This window comes from Nipponia nippon, unplaced genomic scaffold, assembly GCF_047370975.1.
Source record: "Nipponia nippon isolate SJK-2023a ecotype South Korea unplaced genomic scaffold, ASM4737097v1 scaffold_7, whole genome shotgun sequence".
NCBI classification, from domain to species: domain Eukaryota; kingdom Metazoa; phylum Chordata; class Aves; order Pelecaniformes; family Threskiornithidae; genus Nipponia; species Nipponia nippon.
This window is the reverse complement of record NW_028262391.1, coordinates 54,381,960-54,406,399: the sequence shown is the minus strand read 5'-3', so window position 1 is coordinate 54,406,399 and position 24,440 is coordinate 54,381,960. Positions and strand designations below refer to the sequence as shown.

Here is a 24,440-nt window from a genome sequence, read left to right as displayed (position 1 = left end):
GAGAGCACTTGGGAGGGCGCAGAGACAGGCAGAGGAGGACGGGGGGCAGGAGACGGACACGGACGGACAGCGGCTGTGTGTGGGTAGAAAGGTGCACGGGGGGACACGGGTGGGGATGACCTGCACCAGGGGGTTCGCCCGGCATAATCCACAGCAGATAACTCACCTGGGATAAGCCGCAACGGATAGTCCGCTCCGGAGAAGGAATCCACGCCAGATAATCCCCAGCAATGCCCCTCAAACTGCCAGCGGTTCACCCCAAATTTGGCCCAAATTGGTGCGGGTTTTGCGTTTGGGTTTTTTGGTTTGTTGGCTTGTTTTTTTGTTGTTGTTGTTGTTCTGTTTTGTTTTATCTTTTACATCATACAAAACTTGGGGGTTTCTGCTTTTCCAGAATATCCAGTTCTGGGGTTTTCCGGTGCTTTTCCACATCATAACAATGGGTCATTTTTGGTTTTCTGCGTTAAAATGTGTGTGGGGGGGTGCGGGTGTGGTGTGGGTGTGTGCGCGCTTGCTTGCTTTCCAGCTGCACAAATCCAGGCGGATTCGGCTTTCCTGGGAGCCCCAAACCGTGTTGCTCTTGGCTATTTTGCTCTTGGACTTGGATATTTTGACACTTTGGTATCTTAGACTTCGGTATCTACTTACAATTCTGTCTATTTAGACTTAGTTATCTGTTTACACTTCCATAGAACCTTTACTTCCATTACACAGACGACCTACTTTGGCTTACTCGGTGACACACGGTAAGCGTAGATACCTCTACCTATCCAGACTTTCTTCTGTTTTCAATTCCTTCATCTACATCATCTCTTTTTGCGTTTTAAACTCCTTTATTTCTTCACATATAGACAAGTTCTTTTTTATTTTAAAACCCTATCTATCTCCATTTAGATTTTTTAATAATTTCTAGAACGTAGCAGGTACAGGTTTGTATTTTGAAATCCTATTCTCTCTCTATATATATAGAAATGAATATTATTTTTCAATATATATATATATAAAGGCGAGAGATTTTCCTCTACTGCAATGCCTCGCACCCGTATTTCCAGTTTTTAACATTTTTAATCACACACACACACACACACGAGTTTTCAGGCATTTTGGGGCTGTGACCCCCCCTCCTCTGGGGGGGAACCTCCCCGTGACACCTTCATCCCCCACTCACCTGCTCCTCTGTTTCATCATCACACCCCCCGCCCCCAGGGACGTTGGGGTGCCCCAAATGACATCATCACCCCCCAGGCCCCTCCAACACTTTTTCATCACCCCCCCACAAAAAAGGCACAAAACAAGGAACACAGCCCCGACCGGCAGCTCGCTACTTTAATAATGCCGTTTACATATGTAGGCGCCCCCCCGAAAAGGGGAGCTCCGCCAGAGAAATAAAATGGGGGCAGCCCCCCCAGCCCCTGTCCCGCAAGCCGGCGGCTGCCCCACGCCGCGGGGGGAGCCTGCCAGGGGACGGTGACGCACCTCTCGCTCAGGCTCGGCTCTGCCGTGCTCCCCCTCCGTTCCCGCGCTGGGACGGGCTCCCCGGGGCAGCGAACCTCCCCGCTCCCTCTTGGCCCGGCACTCTCCCCACCAGACAGCCCTCGCTGACGCACCCGCGGGGCACCCGCCGGAGACAGAGCCAGGAGCCTCCAGGCACGGGGCCGGCCCCTTACCCTCGGGACGCTTCACGACCGGCAGGCCAACCTGGGCCGGGGGGGACCTAGCGAGCATCACGAGACGCCTGCAACAAGACACCTGAAAAACAAAAATCCCAAGCGATATTTCCGCATGTGAAAAAAATAGCACAGCAGCGAGTAGAGGAATTCAGTCAGAGCAAGGGAGAGGAGAGCAGTTGAGCTCAAGGAGGATTCGAGGTAAGCAGGTCAGCTCAAAACACAAGACGTCCTTTAAAAGCTAGAGCGACCTGAACGCTTCCAATCAGCATGAAGACTAACCGGTACGATTCCAAACACGTTCTTCGCGTAAAAGTACGCGCTCTTGCCGGCGTTGGAAAACGTCTCACCCCTTCCTTACGGCACGGCTGCAGGGAGACAACCCTGCGAGGCTGCAGGACAAGGGCGTACCGCAATCAGAATCTACGCTTACAGATCCGCCGCAACAGCTACGGCCCTCGCGCTCCTGCGCATCTTGCTGGCTCGGTCGATAAAGCTGGAAGCGAAGCGTAACGCTTTCGAGGGTAAAAGGAAAACCAGAGGACAAATCGCAGCAATTTGCTTCCTACTAAAAAAGCTGTGCGTGTGCTTACAGACATCCAATAAAAATACTTCTACTGGAGAAGGGCTGGATTTTCCTTTTGCGTTAATTTAACTTGCACAGCTGTGAATCGATACCAGCAGATTATCTGTCTCCAAGATACGCAGTTATCATTTGACCAGGGGTTTTTTGCGCCTTACGTCATTAGGAGCGACATCTGGCCAGCCGCGCTGCCCGAGAGAGATGCTACTGAACTGCCAGGGAAACGCACCCTTGAAAGCCAGACAGAAAGAAAAGTACTTCAGAGCACTCCGTCAAACGAGCCGGGGGGGGGGGGGGGGGGGGGGGAACAACCCATAACGTTCAGTTGCCTCTCCTGGTCAACGTTTAGAACAAATACCTAACGGCTCAAATACACCTGAGCAATTGTACGCCACAGCTAGTTGGCAGTTAAAGTTGAAACAACGCCACAGCTAGTTGGCAGCTGCAGGTGAAACAACGCAAGGCAGTTTGTATAGACAATTTTAACTTTTTTTTTTTTCCTAAAGTTACATCTAGGGTAGAAAAATCAGTGAGAGAAGAGATCCCTCATACGGTTTTACTTTGCGGGCGGAATCCAGTCCCCGGGGCTGCAATGCCTAAGGCTACCAAAAAGGACCGGCAGATTTGCTAACGCTTTTGGCTGCACCGAAGCACGCAGAGGAACGCGTGTTGATGACATCTCGGCTGTTGCAACTGAGAACCAGCGATGCCATCGACTTCTGGAAGACGTGCTGTGCTCGGCTCTTTGGAAGCAAACGGACTTTTCTTTCTTTTTTTTTTTTTTTCTTTTTTTTTTTTTTAAGAGAGCGGAAAGTCTCGCTGCTGCTGACTTCTACTGCCAAGCGCATCATCTCTGAAGATCCCCACTCTGATGGGGAGTTCATAAAACACAACTTCTTTGAATGAGAAAGACTTCCATTCTGGAAAATCTCTTTCCAACTGAAGTAAGAAACCACACGCTGTAGGTTAAGGAAAAAGGACGCTGCCGAAGCAGTAACTCACCGAAACCACGTCAGGACTCGCTGTCGCTACTTACAAGGCTGGCAATGCTTCTCGGGAAAGCGACGCCGATTCCTCCTCTTTTGTCCACGTCTCTCCTTGGACCTGGATCGCTTTTAGTATGGGTGCCAGTATCTCAGTAAGCTTTTCAAGTACTACTGTAAGGTATTTTCAAAACTTACTGACTGAAAAAGCACACAACAGACGATCCCTCAGAAACATCTGTAACGCGACGCTTCCCGGACACGTCCGCGCTTTAAGCTACGACGGCAAGATAAGCAGGGCTCAAGAAACGCCATGCCGATGAGGCGACGCGTTCGAGACCCTCGGGAGGCTTACCGAGGGGCCCCATGATCACCAAGAGCTACGGAAACATCAAGACCCGAGAAAGCCAGGGTACGAGACACAGAAGACAGACTACGCAAAAGCAGAACACGCAGACACAGGATGGAACCGCCCTGCCCAGCCAACGTCAGCAGCGTGCTAAGAACAGTAACCCGGTCCTTTTCCCTTCCCAAAGGAGACTGCTCCTGGACAGGCCTCTCCCCGACACCAACTTTATAACCCCTCCCTGCAATTCCTATCCTTGATACCTCCTCAGCCCTCACCCCGCAACTGAGCTTTCAGAGGGCCAGGGATCTGAATCCACCCTCAAAAAAGAAAAAAAGAAAACCACCACACACCGAACTAGAACATTCCTGCACTCACTCAGTTCTTCTTCATCATCTCAAAAAAAACCAAAAAACAAAAAACCCCAAAACCTCCCAACCCAAAAACCCACAGCACACTAACAAACTAAAACACAGTGCTGGTATTCAGCATCGGTCTGGTTACTGCCAACCGCTTCTGCGACACCCTCCTCCTCAAAAGCACCGCACCGCTCTGCTCCCCTGCTCCACGCCTGTTCTCAAGAAAGATGCTGCGGCTGTCGCTCGGTGCGCCTAGGATGCCAGGAGACACAAAGTTCCCGTGGCGCTCGGGTGAAATAGCCAGCCCCGTGTGCCTCCCCTCTACCACCCAGCTCACCTCAACTTCTCGGCCGATTCTCAAGGCAGCCAGCACAGCTCCCACAGAACCAAACGGGAAATGATTAACCAACATGCCATTTCATACTTTACTATTAAATGACGACCCGGCTGACAACCACCTCGCCTCCTCCAGCCGCTCCTCAGCGGGAAGCTACGCCCTCCGAGGCTGTTAAAAGGGAGGACCCTAAGGAAAGAGAACAACTCCTTGAAAACTAAAGACAGGGAACGGGATAAAAGCAAAAAACTTCAATAATGACGGGAATTAGGGCAACAAAGAGAAAAAAATGAAAACCGGGGACAGTGAACTAAAAGAGAGACGTAGGAAGACAACTGAAAAAGCAAAGGTACTAATAGAGACAAGGAAGAATTAAAAAAGGGAAACGGCAAACGGAATACAAGTAGACAGAAGCTTTTGTCGTGGTTTAACCCCAGCCAGCAGCTAAGCACCACACAGCCGCTACGGGGGAGAAAATTGGAAGGGTGGAAGTCAGAACACTCGTGGGTTAAAGGAAGAACAGTTGAACAATTGAAGGAAAAGACAACAGAATAGTAGTAATAGTACTAGTAGTAATAATAATAAACCAATAACAGTATACAAAGCAAGCGATTCACTCTACAGGTGCTCACCACTCGCCGACCGATGCCAAGCACGTCCCCGAGCAGCGATCGCTGACTCCTGGCCAACGACCCCCCGTTTCCCTACCGAGCGTGACGTCACACGGGAGGGAACAGCGCTTCGGCCGGCGCGGGTCAGCTGAGCTGGCTGTGGCGCCTCCCAGCTTCTGGCGCACCGGGCAGAGCACGGGAAGCTGAAAGGTCCTTGAGCGGTCTAAGCGCTACTTAGCGACAAACAAAACGTCAGTGCGTTACCAACATTGTTCTCATCCTCAATCCAAACCGCAGCACTCTGCCAGCTACTTGGCCCAGCCCCGTCTTCGCTTCATGGGTCCCACCTGGGCTGCCCTAGCTGGAACCCATCAGGAACTGAGGCCATCACCCCAGCCCCACAGCACATCACTGCGTCCCCTGGACCCAACCGCAGCCGCTCACCCAGAGGCCAGGGGCTGGAAACACATCTGGGGTCACAAAGGAGGCAGCAAATGTTTGTTCCTTCACGCCCATCAGAAATCCCAGCAACGAGCTGGTTACGAGGCTCGGTGCCCAAAGGCAGCGGGACAGAGGGAAAAGAGGGACGAGGAAAGCAGAAGGAAGGATGGAGGGAGGTAGAGAAGAGGGGTAGGACAGGGAGCCAGAAAACGGGATACTGGGAACAAGAGAGGGACGGGGAACCGCACAAGGGTGTTGAGAGAGAGAGAAATGGAGTGCAGCGAGGAGGAGGATGGGGAGATCCCACAGGAACAGGGAGCAACAGGGGGCAGGGGAGAGAGACAGAAGGGACCGAGCGGGACAACAGGAACAGCAGAGAGGGACAGAGAGAATAAGAGACACGCAGGCAGCGGCGGGGCGGGGCGGATAGAGGGAAGTACAAAAGGGGGAAAAAGCAAAAAGAATTAAAAAAAGTGACAGGAAGTTGGATAGAGGCAGTCACAGAAATAGAAATTAAAAAGCAACAAACATAGGCAAGAATTAAAAATTAGAGAATGTAAGACAGAGCGAGAAATAGAAAGGGAACAGGACAGAGAGGCAGGACATGTAAAAAATTGTTAAAGGGAGCTACGTAGAGGGAGATTTGAAAGGGAAAATAAAAAACAATGGAGTACAGGAAACACAGGAAAGAAAAATGGGACAGGGAACTAGATAAATGGAGACCTAGAAATAAGACGTTAAAAGCAACGTGGTACGTGACAGGAAAGCATTAAGAATAAGGGAAAGGGAACTAGATAAATGGAGACATAAAAAGAGAATTGTAAAAGCGACAGGGTAAGGAAAACCAGACAAAATTAAAAACAGGGAGAGCAAACTGCGTAAAAGATGAGAGAGAGAAAAATTCAAAAAGGATGGGACAGGAAAGAATTAAAAAACAGGGATAGGGACCTTGATAAAAGTAGACCTAGAAGGAAACTTGAAAATGCCAAGAGGTACAGCACAGTCAGCAAAGAACTAAAAACAGGGACAGCAAACCAGATTACATATGGAAACAAAATTTTAAAAGCCGAGGGATAAAGAGAGGGGAAAATGAAAAAAATAGAGATGGCAATCTAAAGAGAGACATACGAAGAAAAGAGATGAAGTGAAGCACAGGCTGGAGGACAGACAGGAAAGCATTAACAAATAAGCGCGTTGGATGGGATAAAATTAGACATCGGAAAAATAAAAGCCACGTCTCTTAGGAAAGACAAGAAAAAACTACCAAATAAAGAAAGGGGGACAAAGAGAGAGACGCATACAAAGTAAATTTTAAAAGCAACGGGGTACACAACCGTACAAAACTATTAAAAAGTAAGGATAGGGAGCTTGATCAAAGTAGATAGAGAAAGAAAATTTCAAAAGCAACTGGGTAGAGGACAAACAGAAAGAAAATTAAACACAGAGGCAGCAAACGAGATAAAAGTAGACATAGAAACAAAAATTTTAAAGCCGAGGTACTAAGACAGGAAAGAATTAAAAAAATAGCAACAGCGAACCAAACAAATGCAGAGAGACAGAAATTGTAAAAAGCGACCGCACTAAGGAAAGATGAGAAATAATTAAAAAATAATGACAGTGAACGGAATAAAGGTAGAAAATTTTTAAAGCAACAGAGTTTAGGGAAATAGAGGAAAAAATTTAAAAGTAGGGGCACTGAACTGAAACGGGGACATAGGAAGAAAATTGAAAATCAAAGGCACTAAGGAAATAATTAAAAATAAAGACATCGAAGGGAAAAATGTAGACAGGGAAAGAACGTTTTAAAAGTGATGGGTATGAGGGAAATAAAGGGAAAAATTAAAAGATAGGGACAGCGAACTAAAACAGATGTGGAAAGAAAATCTAAAAAGCAACGGCACGAATGAAAGAAAAAGAAATAATTTTTTAAACAACAGCAAAGGGAATAAAAGTGGGCATAGAAAGAACATTTAATAAGCAGAGGGGAACTAGGGGAATAAAGGGGAAAAATTGAAAAATAGGGACAGCAAACTCAGAGATGGAGAAAGAACATTGAAAAAGCGAGGGCACTAAGGACAGACAAGAAATTATGAAAAGAAAAGACGGCAAAATAAAGACTGCAAAGGGAATAAACGTAGACAATTTTAAAAGCGACAGGGATTAGGGAAATCAAGGGAAAATTATGAGATAAGGAGAGCAAACTAAAACAGAGATGTAAAAATAAAATTTTTAAAGTGACGGCACTAAGACAAGAAATTATTAAAAAAATTCAAAGGTAATAAAAGTAGGCATAGAAAGAAGATTTAATAAGCAGAGGGGAATTAGGGAAACAAAGGGAAAAATTAGGAAATAGGGACAGTGAACTAAAATAAATGCAGAAAGAAACTCTAAAAAGCAAGGGCACTAACAAAAGACAAGAAATTATTAAAAGACAAGACAGCAACATAAAGACAGTGAACGAGGTAAAAGTAGAAAACTCTGAAAAGCAAGGGGGATTAGGGAAATAAAATGGAAAAATTTAAAAATAGGGACTGAACTAAAACCGAGATGTAGAAAGAAAAGAAATAATTAAAAAATAAAGGCATCAAAAGTAAGAAAAGTAAGCATAGAAAGAACATTTTAAAAGGGGGCGATAAGGGAAAAATTAAAACATAGAGACAGCAGGCTAGAACAGATTAAAATAGAACATCTAAAAAGCAAAGGAATTAAAGAAAGGCAAGAAGTAATTAAAAGAACAGCATAATAAAGACTGGGAACGGCATAAAAGAAAATTTTAAAAAGTAACAGGGATTAGAGAAATAAATGGAAAAATTAAAAAATAGTGGCAGTGAACTTAAAGAGATGGAGAAGGAAAATTTAAAAAGTGAGGGCACTATGGAAAGACAAGAAATAATTAAAACATAAATACAGGGAAATAATGACAGCTACTGGAACAAAAGGAGACAGAAAACTTTAAAAGAAACTGTGATTAAGGAAATAAGGATAACATTCAAAAATAGCATCACTGAACTAAAATGGAGATGATGAAAGAAAATCTAAAAAGCGGTAGCACTAAGGAAAGACAAGAAAGGACAATCAAAAACTAACAGCAGCAAACGGGATAAAGGTAGAACACTTTAAAAGCCAAAGGACGGCGAAAGGAAAGAACTAAAAAATAGCAGCAGTGAACCACAATGCAGAAATAAAAAAAAAATGCACTAAGGAAATACAAGAAATCATTCAAAACTACAGATGGTGAACAGGAGAAAAGTGGGCAGAGAAAGAAAATTTGCAAAGCCATGAGCATTAGGGAAAAGAAGGGGAGGGAACTAAAAACTAGGGACAGCAAACTAAAGGCAGAGCAAGAAAATTTAAAACGGGAGGGCCCTAAGGAAAGACAAGAAATAATTAACTAGAGCACAATAAAGACAGCAAAGGGGATAAAAGGAGACAGAAAATTTAAAAGCAATGGAGATTAAAGCCATATTGAGCAAATGAAAAAACGGCGATGGCAAACTATAAGGAAAATAAGGAAAAAATGAATCGAAACTGTGAACTAGAAGAGAGATGTAGAATTAAAAAATTGTAAAAGCAATGGCAGTAATGAAAAACAAGAAAAAATAATTAACATCTCATGACAGCAAAGGAGATAAGAGTAGAAAATTTTAAAAACCAATGATCAAGATTAAGAAAGGAAAAAAGGAAAACCCAAATATTAAGATTAAGAAAGGAAATCGCTAAAAAATAGGGACAGCTAACTACAACACAGACATAAATAGACATTTTAAAAAGCAAAGGCACTAAGGAAAGACAAGAAATCATTAAATAATAAAGACAGTGAACAGGACAAAAGTAGGCATAGAAAGAAAACTAAAAGAAAAAGAAAACAAACTAAGAGAGAGCTGTGGAAAGAAAATTTTAAAAGGTAGGGCACTAAGGAAAGACAAAAAAATAATTAAAGATAAATACATCAAAATAAAGACAGGAAATGGTATAAAAACAGACAAACTTTTAAAAGCAATGGTGATTAAGGAAATAAGGAAAAAATTTTAAAATCCCATTGGTGAACTAAAATGGAGATGGAAAAGAAGATTTAAAAAGTGATGGCACTAAAGAAAAACAAGAAAGAATAATTAAAAATTAATGACAGCAAACAAGATGCAAGTAGAAATTTTAAAAGCCAAAGGATTAAGAGAGGAAAGCAGTACAAAGTAGCAACATTGAACTACAATGCAGACATAGACAGAAATTTTTAAAAGCGACAGTGCTAAGGAAAGACAAGAAATCATTCAAAATAAAGACAGTGAACGGAATAAAAGGAGGCATAGAAAGAAAACTTAAAAAGCAATCAGCATTAGGGACAGTGCACTAAAACAGAGATGCAGAATCAAAACTTTAAAAAGCAAGGGCACTAAGGAAAGACAAGAAATAATTGGGAAAATTAAAAAACAGGACAGTGAACTAAAGGGACGGAGAAGGAAAATTCAAAAAACGAGGGCCCTAAGGAAAGAGGACAACAGGAGACAGGAGAGTGCTTAAAGGAAGCGGCGATTAAGAACATCAGGAAGTGATTTAAAAACCCGCATCGGTGAACTAAAACGGAGACGGAAAAAACAGAAAAAGACAGAAAATTATTTTTGAATCATTTATATAATACAGCAGATATAGGTTTGTATTTGGAAATCCTTCTTTTTATATATATATATATGAATTCTGTATATATACATATGAATATTATTTTTCAATATATATATATAAAGGCGAGAGATTTTTCTCTACTGCAATGCCTCACACCCGTATTTACAGTTTTGAACGTTTTTAATCACACACACGAATTTTCGAGGCTGATTCCTCCTCTTTTGTCCACGTCTCTCCTTGGACCTGGATCGCTTTTAGTACGGACGCTAGTATCTCAGTAAGCTTTTCAAGGACTACTCTAAGATATTTTCAAAACTTATTGACTGAAAAAGCACACAGCTTCTATGACGAAAACAAAGCCTGTTTCTTCTGAACGCCTGAACTCTTACAAACGGCGTCTTTCCTCTTTTAGGACGCAACTATTTTCCCGATATCGTTTCCTAGTAAGCGCACAGAAACAGAAGATTGCGCTTTCAGGAAGGCAAAATAAACGGAGGGAAGTCGGCTTTGCACAGGCAGAACACGCTCCAGCGCAGACCTTCTTTTCCTTTTAGGATCTGCGCTAAAATAGTTCCTAGAAAAACTACAGAAGGAAGGAGAGCTGGCGCATTCTTGACGTTAACTTTGAAGTCCATGCTACAAGCGCCTTAGGAAAAACGCGGACACGCATCGCGGACGCACCTTGTACTCGCAGACCGCTACGCAGCCTTTCCGTCCGTCTTGCGCTTTCACGGCAGAAGAAAGGGCGACCACGGTGAAACGGCGGCAGCTGACGCTCTGCTGAGAGAGGAAAAAAAACCTGTAGCATAAAGCTGGGGAGGAGTCCCAAGCTGCCCGGTTTTGTGAAGTCTTGCGAAGGCTACAGCCGAGCGAAGGAAAAAATAGCCGTTTGGAACATATTGCCAAACAACATTCGGCAATAAAACTCGGAGGCGTTTGACACGCGCCCATTTTTTGGTAACTTGCTATTTGCTTCCTGTTATCGTTGTTCTTCCTTCAGAACCTCTACTGGGAGCCAACTTCTTTGCTACCGGTTCAAGCGTTTCCCTTCCTGGTATTACTAGCACACGGGCCCAGGCAAGTCCCTGAACTGCTCTTCCGAACTTCTCCAAACGACAATTACAGCCACGAAAGAGGACTTCAAGAGAGGAAAAGGAGAGGCCGGGCAGCAAAAAAGCTCTGCAGGCTGCCACCAGGCAACATTCCACTCTTTTTTTTTTTTTTCTTTTAAATACACCCCCCCCCCCGCCCCCCAAATACAAACAAAAGAAACCCATGACCTTGTATTTTTTTTCCTTTGGGAGCTCACCCCTGTCTCAGCACAGTGTCCTCCACAGAGCAGGAAGCGCAGACGATCTGTATCCCGATCTGCACGCGACGAATCCGTGTTCAGAAGAAATAGGCCAGATCTGTAAGACCGGTGTTATTTTGGGGGTTTTAACAATCACAACGCAATTGCATCGACCGACGCGTTTGTGAGAAAACTCCTTAACTTCTAAACGTAGCACCTCCTTGGGTAAAAAAACGTGTGCGAGACTGAAAAAAAGGGATGATTCAGAGCTCCCGCTCACGATGGAGCCGTGGCGAAAGGAATGAAAGTGAAGACAAACAGCAGCAACACGAAGTGAAATTCGGCTTTAACTCTAGGCACGTGCTTAAGAGACTCTCCAAGCCCACACCTCAATCCTAGGAGCGACTAGCCCTTTTCTGGAAGGACAAACTTTGTTACTTCAAAGTCCTAGACCGAAGGCTCCACGGAACAGAACGTGCACCGAGCCACAGGCCACCGTGCCATCGACGCTCTGATGGCAAAGAAAAACCAAGGAAAACTAAAGTTTAAAGATCGGTTTCCATCGCGTTTCATTCCTGACGTTTCCACTGGCACCTAGGTGCTCCAAAATGAACTCTACTGACACCGCATGTTACTAACAATTTAGTTCTGCGTATCAAAACAACAGGCTAGTTCCAGCTCGCCCATCAAAATAGCACGACCGACCAGAAGAGAAACACCGGACCCTAAAGAAGGGAACAGGCAGCTCTTCATTTCTCCTAGAGGAAAGTCTGTTCTTTTGCCCGGAAGGCAAACAGCCGAAACTGCCAAGGGAGCACTGCAGGAACGCGGCGCGCTCTCTCAGCTGCAATTTGTCATCGGCTTTTCGGCACGGGCAGCGGCTTTGCCTTTCCTCTGGCTTTGATGTGGCGCCCCTGGAGCGTCCTTGACCCGGCAAGGGTTTCTCCCCGCTCCCGCAGCCCCAGACACGCGATTACCTGAGCGCCGAGCGGAATCACCCACGCGGGATTTTCTTCCCGGGACGCAGAAGGTGACGCTGGGAAAGGAGGAGGCAAAAAACGAAGCGGTTTGTCCGGCAGCCACGGCCCTAGAAACTACACCTCCCGGCATGCCCCGGGGAACCAACGTGGCCGACCAAAAGCCCCGGATGCCAGGGGACGCAGCCCTCCGTGCTTTGGGATCCTGCGGGGACACCGTTCACCGCGCCACCGCCGCACGTGGAAGCCCCGCCGAGCCCCCAGCGCGGCTCCCCCCCGCCGCCCGGCCCCGGAGCGGAGCGGCGCGGCGCGGCTCGGCTCGGCTCGGCGCGGCGCCCCCCCCGCCCCGCACCGGCGCGGCGCCCGCCCAACTCCGGGCTCACCTCGCCACCGGCCCCGACCCGACGCGCCCCCCCCTCGCCCGGCTCCGGGAAGCCCCGCCCGCCCGGCTCCCACACGGCACCGAACCCTCCCCGCTCCGTGCCTCCCGCCGGCCCGCCGCTCCCCCGCAGGCAAGGGAAAGGAGGAGGCAAAAAAGGAAGCGGTTTGCCCGGCAGCCACGGCCCTAGAAACTACACCTCCCGGCATGCCCCGGGGAACCAACGTGACCGACCAAAAGCCCCGGATGCCGCGAGACGCAACCCTCCGTGCTTTGGGAACCTGCGGGGACACCGTTCCCCCCGCCGCCGCCGCACGTGGAAGCCCCGCCGAGCCCCCAGCGCGGCTCCGGGCAGCCCCCGCCAACACCTCCGGCTGCCCGCCCCCGCCCGGCGCCGACGCGGCGCGGCGCCCCCCCGCCCCGGAGCGGCGCGGCTCGGCGCGGCGCTCCCCCGCTGCCCAACCCCGGCGCGGCTCGGTGCGGCGCCCCCCCCCGCCGCCCGGCCCCGGAGCGGCGCGGCGCCCCCCCCGCCGCCCGGCCCCGGACCGGCGCGGCTCGGCGCGGCGCTCCCCGCCGCCCGGCCCCGGCGGGGCTCGGTGCGGCGCCTCTCCGCCGCCCGGCCCGCACCGGCGCGGTGCCCGCCCAGCATCGAACCAGTGCGGCTCAGATCGGCGCGGCGGCCCCCGGCGCCCGGCCCCAGAGCGGCGCGGCTCGGCGCGGCGCCCGCCCGGCCCCGGACCGGCGCGGCTCGGCGCGGCGCTGCCCCGCCGCCCGGCCCCGGCGCGGCTCGGCGCTCCCCCGCCGCCCGGCCCGCACCGGCGCGGCGCCCGCCCAGCATCGAACCAGCGCGGCTCAGCTCGGCTCGGCGCCCCCCCCGCCGCCCGGCCCCGGGAAGCCTCACCCGCCCGGCTCCCACACGGCACCGCACCCTCCCCGCTCCGTGCCTCCCGCCGGCCCGGCCGCTCCCCCCCCAGGCACCGCCGCCCTTCTCGGGACTTTCCCCGCTCACCTCCTCCCTGCCTGCAGCCGCAGCCGGGCTCCCGCTGGCCCCTCCGCGGGGGGAAGCTCCACCCACGGCGCGATGCCCGCCCCCGATGCACCTCGCATGCGCTGGCGAAGCTCCGCCCTCCCAGCGGAAAACCCCGCCCTCTGCAGCCAAGCTCTGCCCTGCACACAGCACGCATGCGCCGGTGAAGCTCCGCCCCCTCGGCAAAGCTCCACCCTCCCATGGCAAAGCTCCGCCCCCCCGCAGCAAAGCTCCGCCCCTGAGACAGCGCGCATGCGCAGACAAAGCCCCGCCCTTCACAGCAAACCTCCGCCCTCCCACGGCAAAGCTCCGCCCCCCCCGCAGCAAAGCTCCGTCCCCAACTCATCGCGCATGTGCCGATGAAGCTCCGCCCTCACCCGGCAAAGCTCCGCCCCCCCGCGGCAAGGCTCCGCCCCCGACGCATCTCGCATGCGCTGGTCAAGCTCCGCCCTCACCCGGCAAAGCTCCGCCCTCAGCCGGCAAGGCTCCGCCCCCCCGCGGCAAGGCTCCGCCCCCGAAACATCGCGCATGTGCTGGTCAAGCTCCGCCCTCACCCGGCAAAGCTCCGCCCTCACCCGGCAAAGCTCCGCCCCCCCGCGGCAAGGCTCCGCCCCCGACGCATCGCGCATGCGCTGGTCAAGCTCCGCCCTCACCCGGCAAAGCTCCGCCCTCACCCGGCAAAGCTCCGCCCCCCCCGCGGCAAGGCTCCGCCCCCGACGCATCGCGCATGCGCTGGTCAAGCTCCGCCCTCACCCGGCAAAGCTCCGCCCTCACCTGGCAAGGCTCCGCCCCCCCGCGGCAAAGCTCCGCCCCCGAGGCAGCGCGCATGCGCGGTAAAGCTCCGCCTTTCACATCAAAGCTCCGCCCCCACGGCAAAACTCCGCCCCCCGAGACAGCGCGCATGCGCAGACAAAGCTCCGCCCTCACACAGCAAGCTCCGCCCACCCGCGGCAAAGCCCCGCCCTTCAGCGCAAAGCACCGCCCCCCCTCGGCAAGGCTCCGCCCCCGAGACAGCACGCATGCGCCAGTGAAGCTCCGCCCTCGCACGGCAAAGCTCCGCCTTACCACCGCTAGGCTCCGCCCCCCCCCCGCGGCTAAGCTCCACCCCAACACAGTGCGCAGGCGTGGTCTCCAGGGGCGGGGCCTGTCGCTAGGGGTGGTGCCCTTCCCCTGCCCGGGGGCATCCAGGGGCGGGGCCCGGCGCTAGGGGCGGGGCCGCTCCACACCAGGACCGGGGCATTCGGCGGGGCGGGGCTGCAGCGGAGGCGGACGCCGCGGGGCGGGGCTGCAGCGGAGGCGGACGCGGCGGGGCTAGCAGCGGCAAGCGCCTCCCGTGCGGCGAGAGCGGCGCTTCCTTACCGGGAGGCAGCAACGGCTGCGGCGGCAGCACCCCGCGGCCACCGCGCTGTCGCATGCCCGTTACCGGCCACCGGCACCGGCGACCACGGGGACGCCACCGCCCCTGCGCGGCTCCCGCCCTGCAGTACCCGCTTTTGGCCGCCAGGCGGCAGCACCACACCAAGCCCGGCGCTCCGACCGCGCCCCGCGGGGAGAAAGGACTCGCCCCCCGGCCCGCCTGGGGCCGCCCGCAGCCGCCGCCGCCGCCGCCTTACGGGGGGGCGGGGGGTGTCACAAGCCTCGCCCTTCTCTGCCCCTGCTCCCGCTCACAGCCCACGCAGCCACAGCCATCGCCTCGCCACCAAAAAGCACCCAAGCGGCTCGAGCATTTCAGTCCTCTGCACTTGACAGCTTGCAGCGGCTGCTGGCCCTTTCTCTCCGCGCCCCCCACCCCAGCACCCAGCCGGGGGACGCAGCACAGGGAACCTGGTCAATACCTTTGCCTCGCCTCGGCTTTTTTGCCCCCAGAGTAAGCCCCCGGGAGCGCTGGATTCATCTGCATGTGGCATCAGGGGTGGGAGAGTGACACCAGCGAGTCAACAGACCCTGGAGAGATTTTAGGAAAAAAAGAAAAAAAAAAGAAAATAAAAGCGACACCGATGGCATCCTCAAGGCACTGAAAGCTGCTTTGCGTCAGAGGGGCAGCTACGATTATCAGGAAGCGCTGCATGCGAGCAGACCACGGGCAAGCGCGCGATCTGCGAGCGAGCGATACGCTGGCGCCCCTCGGGCTCTGCTGCGGTGCCCGCCCTCTGCTCATCCTGCACACGCACCGGGCTTCCCGCGCAGGGCTTGCCGCTTAAACAAGACGCTGCGCCATGTTACTTACCGCCCTGCCCTGCGGCGTGCAAAGGAACGAGACGTGAAACAGGGAAAGCAAAGGGGCACGGCGGCCCCTCAGCTGGCCGCACCAGACGGCCGTAGAGCCCTGCCAGTTCCCTCGCTGCTCTGGACGGCAGCGCAGCTCCGCGCTCCCTGCCGCTCCCGCCAGCACGCGCGGCGCCCACGCTTGGCCGCCTGCAGCGCGCGAGACTCGGGAGGCTGGAGGGGCCGGTCCGCCGAGGGGGCAGCTGAGCCGCTCGCCTCCTTCGGCTGCTTCATTTGCCGCCTTAAAACAATCGCTTCCACGCTCCCTTTCTTCATTTCAGACCCCTCTCCACATCTCCTGGCCTGCAAGCCATTTGCAGCAAGCAACACGGCTGAAATCCTGTGCTGCTAGACACCTAGCTGTCATCTTGCTCCCACGCCCAAAGGCTTTGGGAACCTGAACCCCCTGCTTGGTTGGGCATCGAGACTGCGAGGCGAGAAACACGCCTGGACTCCACCAAGCCAGGCGCCTGCCACATCGCTCAGCACGGTGCTACGCGGCTGCCTGACCGACACCTTCTGCCGCTAAAACCAGAGCGCGGTTCCCTTCTGAAGAGTCACCGGCAGCGCGGAGAGTCCCTCGCCTTTCCCTGCGCCAGGTCCCCCGGGAACAGCGTCTCAGTCGGACTGGAGCGTGCAGCAGCCTCCGGTCGTCCCAGCCCCTCGCCCGTCCAGAAAGCGCCTGCCTGTAGCAGCGGCAGAACCGCTGCTGCCCAGAGGGGAAAGGAATGGCTCGGGGCAAAGCTCCCCAGGCTGCCCGTGTCCCGTGCGGAGCTGGGGGTCCAGAAGCAAAGGAGCTATGGGAGGGGGGAGCAGGGGAGCGGGGGCACGAGACCGGAGGGCAGGGGACGCGGGGGGCATGTCACGGGGCAAAAAAAAACCCGCACGGGGGGAAAAACCTTGTGTGGGGGGACGTTTGGGTGGAGAGCACTTGGGAGGGCGCAGAGACAGGCAGAGGAGGACGGGGGGGCGGAGACGGACACGGACGGACAGCGGCTGTGTGTGGGTAGAAAGGTGCACGGGGGGACACGGGTGGGGATGACCTGCACCAGGGGGTTCGCCCGGCATAATCCACAGCAGATAACTCACCTGGGATAAGCCGCAACGGATAGTCCGCTCCGGAGAAGGAATCCACGCCAGATAATCCCCAGCAATGCCCCTCAAACTGCCAGCGGTTCACCCCAAATTTGGCCCAAATTGGTGCGGGTTTTGCGTTTGGGTTTTTTTTTTTTGCTTTTTTGTTTTTTTGTTGTTGTTGTTGTTCTGTTTTGTTTTATCTTTTACATCATACAAAACTTGGGGGTTTCTGCTTTTCCAGAATATCCAGTTCTGGGGTTTTCCGGTGCTTTTCCACATCATAACAATGGGTCATTTTTGGTTTTCTGCGTTAAAATGTGGGGGGGGGGGTGCGGGTGTGGTGTGGGTGTGTGCGCGCGCGCTTGCTTTCCAGCTGCACAAATCCAGGCGGATTCGGCTTTCCTGGGAGCCCCAAACCGTGTTGCTCTTGGCTATTTTGCTCTTGGACTTGGATATTTTGACACTTTGGTATCTTAGACTTCGGTATCTACTTACAATTCTGTCTATTTAGACTTAGTTATCTGTTTACACTTCCATAGAACCTTTACTTCCATTACACAGACGACCTACTTTGGCTTACTCGGTGACACACGGTAAGCGTAGATACCTCTACCTATCCAGACTTTCTTCTGTTTTCAATTCCTTCATCTACATCATCTCTTTTTGCGTTTTAAACTCCTTTATTTCTTCACATATAGACAAGTTCTTTTTTATTTTAAAACCCTATCTATCTCCATTTAGATTTTTTAATAATTTCTAGAACGTAGCAGGTACAGGTTTGTATTTTGAAATCCTATTCTCTCTCTATATATATAGAAATGAATATTATTTTTCAATATATATATATATAAAGGCGAGAGATTTTCCTCTACTGCAATGCCTCGCACCCGTATTTCCAGTTTTTAACATTTTTAATCACACACACACACACACACGAGTTTTCAGGCATTTTGGGGCTGTGACCCCCCCTCCTCTGGGGGGGAACCTCCCCGTGACACCTTCATCCCCCACTCACCTGCTCCTCTGTTTCATCATCACACCCCCCGCCCCCAGGGACGTTGGGGTGCCCCAAATGACATCATCACCCCCCAGGCCCCTCCAACACTTTTTCATCACCCCCCCAAAAAAGGCACAAAACAAGGAACACAGCCCCGACCGGCAGCTCGCTACTTTAATAATGCCGTTTACATATGTAGGCGCCCCCCGAAAAGGGGAGCTCCGCCAGAGAAATAAAATGGGGGCAGCCCCCCCCAGCCCCTGTCCCGCAAGCCGGCGGCTGCCCCACGCCGCGGGGGGAGCCTGCCAGGGGACGGTGACGCACCTCTCGCTCAGGCTCGGCTCTGCCGTGCTCCCCCTCCGTTCCCGCGCTGGGACGGGCTCCCCGGGGCAGCGAACCTCCCCGCTCCCTCTTGGCCCGGCACTCTCCCCACCAGACAGCCCTCGCTGACGCACCCGCGGGGCACCCGCCGGAGACAGAGCCAGGAGCCTCCAGGCACGGGGCCGGCCCCTTACCCTCGGGACGCTTCACGACCGGCAGGCCAACCTGGGCCGGGGGGGACCTAGCGAGCATCACGAGACGCCTGCAACAAGACACCTGAAAAACAAAAATCCCAAGCGATATTTCCGCATGTGAAAAAAATAGCACAGCAGCGAGTAGAGGAATTCAGTCAGAGCAAGGGAGAGGAGAGCAGTTGAGCTCAAGGAGGATTCGAGGTAAGCAGGTCAGCTCAAAACACAAGACGTCCTTTAAAAGCTAGAGCGACCTGAACGCTTCCAATCAGCATGAAGACTAACCGGTACGATTCCAAACACGTTCTTCGCGTAAAAGTACGCGCTCTTGCCGGCGTTGGAAAACGTCTCACCCCTTCCTTACGGCACGGCTGCAGGGAGACAACCCTGCGAGGCTGCAGGACAAGGGCGTACCGCAATCAGAATCTACGCTTACAGATCCGCCGCAACAGCTACGGCCCTCGCGCTCCTGCGCATCTTGCTGGCTCGGTCGATAAAGCTGGAAGCGAAGCGTAACGCTTTCGAGGGTAAAAGGAAAACCAGAGGACAAATCGCAGCAATTTGCTTCCTACTAAAAAAGCTGTGCGTGTGCTTACAGACATCCAATAAAAATACTTCTACTGGAGAAGGGCTGGATTTTCCTTTTGCGTTAATTTAACTTGCACAGCTGTGAATCGATACCAGCAGATTATCTGTCTCCAAGATACGCAGTTATCATTTGACCAGGGGTTTTTTGCGCCTTACGTCATTAGGAGCGACATCTGGCCAGCCGCGCTGCCCGAGAGAGATGCTACTGAACTGCCAGGGAAACGCACCCTTGAAAGCCAGACAGAAAGAAAAGTACTTCAGAGCACTCCGTCAAACGAGCGGGGGGGGGAAACCCGTAACGTTCAGTTGCCTCTCCTGGTCAACGTTTAGAACAAATACCTAACGGCTCAAATACACCTAAGCAATTGTACGCCACAGCTAGTTGGCAGTTAAAGTTGAAACAACGCCACAGCCAGTTGGCAGTTGCAGGTGAAACAATGCAAGGCAGTTTGTATAGACAATTTTAACTTTTTTTTTCTTCCTAAAGTTACATCTAGGGTAGAAAAATCAGTGAGAGAAGAGATCCCCCATACGGTTTTACTTTGCGGGCGGAATCCAATCCCCGGGGCTGCAATGCCTAAGGCTACCAGAAAGGACCGGCAGATTTGCTAACGCTTTTGGCTGCACCGAAGCACGCAGAGGAACGCGTGTTGATGACATCTCGGCTGTTGCAACTGAGAACCAGCGATGCCATCAACTTCCGGAAGACGTGCTGTGCTCGGCTCTTTGGAAGCAAACGGACTTTTCTTTCTTTTTTTTTTTTTTTTTTTCTTTTTTTTTTTTTAAGAGAGCGGAAAGTCTCGCTGCTGCTGACTTCTACTGCCAAGCGCATCATCTCTGAAGATCCCCACTCTGATGGGGAGTTCATAAAACACAACTTCTTTGAATGAGAAAGACTTCCATTCTGGAAAATCTCTTTCCAACTGAAGAAAGAAACCACACGCTGTAGGTTAAGGAAAAAGGACGCTGCCGAAGCAGTAACTCACCGAAACCACGTCAGGACTCGCTGTCGCTACTTACAAGGCTGGCAATGCTTCTCGGGAAAGCGACGCCGATTCCTCCTCTTTTGTCCACGTCTCTCCTTGGACCTGGATCGCTTTTAGTATGGGTGCCAGTATCTCAGTAAGCTTTTCAAGTACTACTGTAAGATATTTTCAAAACTTACTGACTGAAAAAGCACACAACAGACGATCCCTCAGAAACATCTGTAACGCGACGCTTCCCGGACACGTCCGCGCTTTAAGCTACGACGGCAAGATAAGCAGGGCTCAAGAAACGCCATGCCGATGAGGCGACGCGTTCGAGACCCTCGGGAGGCTTACCGAGGGGCCCCATGATCACCAAGAGCTACGGAAACATCAAGACCCGAGAAAGCCAGGGTACGAGACACAGAAGACAGACTACGCAAAAGCAGAACACGCAGACACAGGATGGAACCGCCCTGCCCAGCCAACGTCAGCAGCGTGCTAAGAACAGTAACCCGGTCCTTTTCCCTTCCCAAAGGAGACTGCTCCTGGACAGGCCTCTCCCCGACACCAACTTTATAACCCCTCCCTGCAATTCCTATCCTTGATACCTCCTCAGCCCTCACCCCGCAACTGAGCTTTCAGAGGGCCAGGGATCTGAATCCACCCTCAAAAAAGAAAAAAAGAAAACCACCACACACCTAACTAGAACATTCCTGCACTCGCTCAGTTCTTCTTCATCATCTCAAAAAAACCCAAAAAACAAAAAAACCCAAAACCTCCCAACCCAAAAACCCACAACACACTAACAAACTAAAACACAGTGCTGGTATTCAGCATCGGTCTGGTTACTGCCAACCGCTTCTGCGACACCCTCCTCCTCAAAAGCACCGCACCGCTCTGCTCCCCTGCTCCACGCCTGTTCTCAAGAAAGATGCTGCGGCTGTCGCTCGGTGTGCCTAGGATGCCAGGAGACACAAAGTTCCCGTGGCGCTCGGGTGAAATAGCCAGCCCCGTGTGCCTCCCCTCTACCACCCAGCTCACCTCAACTTCTCGGCTGATTCTCAAGGCAGCCAGCACAGCTCCCACAAAACCAAACGGGAAACGATTAACCAACATGCCATTTCATACTTTACTATTAAATGACGACCCGGCTGACAACCACCTCGCCTCCTCCAGCCGCTCCTCAGCGGGAAGCTACGCCCCCTCCGAGGCTGTTAAAAGGGAGGACCCTAAGGAAAGAGAACAACTCCTTGAAAACTAAAGACAGGGAACGGGATAAAAGCAAAAAACTTCAATAATGACGGGAATTAGGGCAACAAAGAGAAAAAAATGAAAACCGGGGACAGTGAACTAAAAGAGAGACGTAGGAAGACAATTGAAAAAGCAAAGGTACTAATAGAGACAAGGAAGAATTAAAAAAGGGAAACGGCAAACGGAATACAAGTAGACAGAAGCTTTTGTCGTGGTTTAACCCCAGCCAGCAGCTAAGCACCACACAGCCGCTACGGGGGAGAAAATTGGAAGGGTGGAAGTCAGAACACTCGTGGGTTAAAGGAAGAACAGTTGAACAATTGAAGGAAAAGACAACAGAATAGTAGTAATAGTACTAGTAGTAATAATAATAAACCAATAACAGTATACAAAGCAAGCGATTCACTCTACAGGTGCTCACCACTCGCCGACCGATGCCAAGCACGTCCCCGAGCAGCGATCGCTGACTCCTGGCCAACGACCCCCCGTTTCCCTACCGAGTGTGACGTCACACGGGAGGGAATAGCGCTTCGGCCGGTGCGGGTCAGCTGAGCTGGCTGTGGCGCCTCCCAGCTTCTGGCGCACCGGGCAGAGCACGGGAAGCTGAAAGGTCCTTGAGCGGTCTAAGCGCTACTTAGCGACAAACAAAACGTCAGTGCGTTACCAACATTGTTCTCATCCTCAATCCAAACCGCAGCACTGTGCCAGCTACTAGGAAGAACCTTAACTCTCTGCCAGCCGAAAGCAGGAGGCTTTGAACAGCAAGGGCGATGGAAGAAATAAGGAAAAACTTAATCAATAGCGACAGGGAGCTCCCTCGGAGAAGGAAAATTTAGAAAGCGAGGGCACTAAGGGAAGAGAAGAAACAATTAAACCCAACTAAACCCCAAGGGGAAAAGTCAACATAGAACACTGAAAAAGCAACAGGGATTAGGGAAATAAATGGGAAAATTAAAAAACAGGACAGCGAACTAAAGGGACGGAGAAGGAAAATTCAAAAAACGAGGGCCCTAAGGAAAGACAAGAAAGAATTAAAACATAAATACAGGGGAATAAAGGCAGCAAAGAGGACAAAAGGAGACAGGAGAGTGCTTAAAGGAAGCAGCGATTAAGAACATCAGGAAGTGATTTAAAAACCCGCATCGGTGAACTAAAACGGAGACGGAAAAAACGGAAAAAGACAGAAAATTATTTTTGAATCATTTATATAATACAGCAGATATAGGTTTGCATTTGGAAATCCTTCTTTTTATATACATATATGAATTCTGTATATATACATATGAATATTATTTTTATATATATATATATATATATATAAAGGCGAGAGATGTTTCTCTACTGCAATGCCTCACACCCGTATTTACAGTTTTGAACGTTTTTAATCACACACACGAATTTTCGAGGCCGATTCCTCCTCTTTTGTCCACGTCTCTCCTTGGACCTGGATCGCTTTTAGTACGGACGCTAGTATCTCAGTAAGCTTTTCAAGGACTACTCTAAGATATTTTCAAAACTTATTGACTGAAAAAGCACACAGCTTCTATGACGAAAACAAAGCCTGTTTCTTCTGAACGCCTGAACTCTTACAAACGGCGTCTTTCCTCTTTTAGGACGCAACTATTTTCCCGATATCATTTCCTAGTAAGCGCACAGAAACAGAAGATTGCGCTTTCAGGAAGGCAAAATAAATGGAGGGAAGTCGGCTTTGCACAGGCAGAACACGCTCCAGCGCAGACCTTCTTTTCCTTTTAGGATCTGCGTTAAAATAGTTCCTAGAAAAACTACAGAAGGAAGGAGAGCTGGTGCATTCTTGACGTTAACTTTGAAGTCCATGCTACAAGCACCTTAGGAAAAACGCGGACACGCATCGCGGACGTACCTTGTACTCGCAGACCGCTACGCAGCCTTTCCGTCCGTCTTGCGCTTTCACGGCAGAAGAAAGGGCGACCACGGTGAAACGGCGGCAGCTGACACTCTGCTGAGAGAGGAAAAAAAACCTGTAGCATAAAGCTGGGGAGGAGTCCCAAGCTGCCCGGTTTTGTGAAGTCTTGCGAAGGCTACAGCCGAGCGAAGGAAAAAAGAGCCGTTTGGAACATAGTGCCAAACAACATTCGGCAATAAAACTCGGAGGCGTTTGACACGCGCCCATTTTTTGGTAACTTGCTATTTGCTTCCTGTTATCGTTGTTCTTCCTTCAGAACCTCTACTTGGAGCCAACTTCTTTGCTACCGGTTCAAGCGTTTCCCTTCCTGGTATTACTAGCACACGGGCCCAGGCAAGTCCCTGAACTGCTCTTCCGAACTTCTCCAAACGACAATTACAGCCACGAAAGAGGACTTCAAGAGAGGAAAAGGAGAGGCCGGGCAGCAAAAAAGCTCTGCAGGCTGCCACCAGTCAACATTCCACTTTTTTTTTTTTTCTTTTAAATACACCCCCCCCCGCCCCCAAATACAAACAAAAAAACCCCATGACCTTGTATTTTTTTCCCTTTGGGAGCTCACCCCTGTCTCAGCACAGTGTCCTCCACAGAGCAGGAAGCGCAGACGATCTGTATCCCGATCTGCACGCGACGAATCCGTGTTCAGAAGAAATAGGCCAGATCTGTAAGACCGGTGTTATTTTGGGGGTTTTAACAATCACAACGCAATTGCATCGACCGACGCGTTTGTGAGAAAACTCCTTAACTTCTAAACGTAGCACCTCCTTGGGTAAAAAAACGTGTGTGAGACTGAAAAAAAGGGATGATTCAGAGCTCCCGCTCACGATGGAGCCGTGGCGAAAGGAATGAAAGTGAAGACAAACAGCAGCAACAGGAAGTGAAATTCGGCTTTAATTCTAGGCACGTGCTTAAGAGACTCTCCAAGCCCACACCTCAATCCTAGGAGCGACTAGCCCTTTTCTGGAAGGACAAACTTTGTTACTTCAAAGTCCTAGACCGAAGGCTCCACGGAACAGAACGTGCACCGAGCCACAGGCCACCGTGCCATCGACGCTCTGATGGCAAAGAAAAACCAAGGAAAACTAAAGTTTAAAGATCGGTTTCCATCGCGTTTCATTCCTTACGTTTCCACTGGCACCTAGGTGCTCCAAAATGAACTCTACTGACACCGCATGTTACTAACAATTTAGTTCTGCGTATCAAAACAACAGGCTAGTTCCAGCTC

At 51.3% G+C, this 24,440-nt stretch overlaps 3 long non-coding RNA genes across 5 annotated transcripts; all 3 read right to left on the bottom strand.

The window, feature by feature from the left end:
- Nucleotides 1–1,308: 1,308 nt before the first annotated feature.
- LOC148051092 (uncharacterized) lies at nt 1,309–2,526 on the bottom strand. The gene is made up of 2 exons (XR_015700527.1): nt 1,950–2,526; nt 1,309–1,749 (listed from the first exon to the last, which is right to left on the bottom strand). It is a non-coding gene; the product is annotated as an uncharacterized LOC148051092 (long non-coding RNA).
- Nucleotides 2,527–9,986: 7,460 nt separating this feature from the next.
- On the bottom strand, nt 9,987–13,676 carry LOC148051091 (uncharacterized). Of its 3 annotated transcripts, none has more exons than XR_015700768.1 (4): nt 13,598–13,676; nt 12,210–12,268; nt 11,251–11,350; nt 9,987–10,721 (listed from the first exon to the last, which is right to left on the bottom strand). It is a non-coding gene; the product is annotated as an uncharacterized LOC148051091 (long non-coding RNA). The 3 variants fall into 3 exon arrangements; XR_015700767.1 differs by having other exon boundaries at nt 9,987–10,718; XR_015700769.1 differs by lacking the exon at nt 12,210–12,268 and having other exon boundaries at nt 9,987–10,718; nt 13,598–13,664.
- An 8,674-nt stretch (nt 13,677–22,350) lies between these two features.
- On the bottom strand, nt 22,351–23,958 carry LOC148051090 (uncharacterized). The gene is made up of 3 exons (XR_015700773.1): nt 23,778–23,958; nt 23,156–23,251; nt 22,351–23,057 (listed from the first exon to the last, which is right to left on the bottom strand). It is a non-coding gene; the product is annotated as an uncharacterized LOC148051090 (long non-coding RNA).
- Nucleotides 23,959–24,440: the final 482 nt, after the last annotated feature.